At 50.9% G+C, this 843-nt stretch overlaps 1 protein-coding gene across 1 annotated transcript in view; it reads right to left on the bottom strand.

Annotated features, from left to right (window-relative positions):
- Positions 1-843, bottom strand: part of LOC116104677 (ras GTPase-activating protein 4-like) — a 36,811-nt gene that overhangs the window by 21,581 nt on the left and 14,387 nt on the right. The window lies entirely within an intron of this gene.

Below are 843 nucleotides of genomic sequence, written 5' to 3'. Positions count from 1 at the left end.
AACATGTCATTATTCCCTTTTGCCTCTGTGAGAGACACCCCCTGCCACACACACACACACACACACACACACACACACACTCACACTCACAGGACAGGGAGGAAGCTGGAGCCAGAAGGGAAGGCGCCTCTCATGGGATGTCTGTAAGTCATGCCAGGCCCAGACAGGAGTGGGGACAACAGTTAAAAATACCCTGAGGCTGGGGCTTAGTCCTGTCACAGGTAACTCAGGCCCACAGAGCCGTCCATTATCCCACCCTCACACCCTGTCTGGACATATCAAGAACTTTTCCCCTGCCACCCCCATGAAAGACCATACACAACACAGACACACAAACACATACCCACAGCACACATCACATGCACACCACAGTAAACACAAATATACATATATACACATACACATAAACATTTACCCACAGTACGTCCACATACATACCCATAGTACACACACACACACACACACACACAGCACACACCATACACAGGCACTGACATGCTACACATACTACATTTATGCACATGTGAACACATACTGGGGTTGTACTGGGGCTGGCTAAGGAAGCCCAGACCTAGGAGTGGGACGTTGGTATCTGAACACAGTTCAAGGGTGCACACAATAGCCTGGCAATGGTATCACATGCCTTCAAACCCAGCACTCAGGGAGGCAGAGGCAGGAGGATTTCATGTGAGTTCAAGGCCAGTCTGATCTACAGAGAGAGTTCAAGGTCAGCCAGGGCTACACAGAGAAACCCTGTCTTGAGCATACCCCCTTCCAAGCCGGGCAGTGGTGGCGCACACCTTTAATCCCAGCACTTGGGAGGCAGAGGCAGGCAGATTTCTG

This window comes from Mastomys coucha, unplaced genomic scaffold (assembly GCF_008632895.1).
Source record: "Mastomys coucha isolate ucsf_1 unplaced genomic scaffold, UCSF_Mcou_1 pScaffold22, whole genome shotgun sequence".
Classification (NCBI taxonomy): domain Eukaryota; kingdom Metazoa; phylum Chordata; class Mammalia; order Rodentia; family Muridae; genus Mastomys; species Mastomys coucha.
This window is presented reverse-complemented; position numbering and strand designations above follow the sequence as displayed.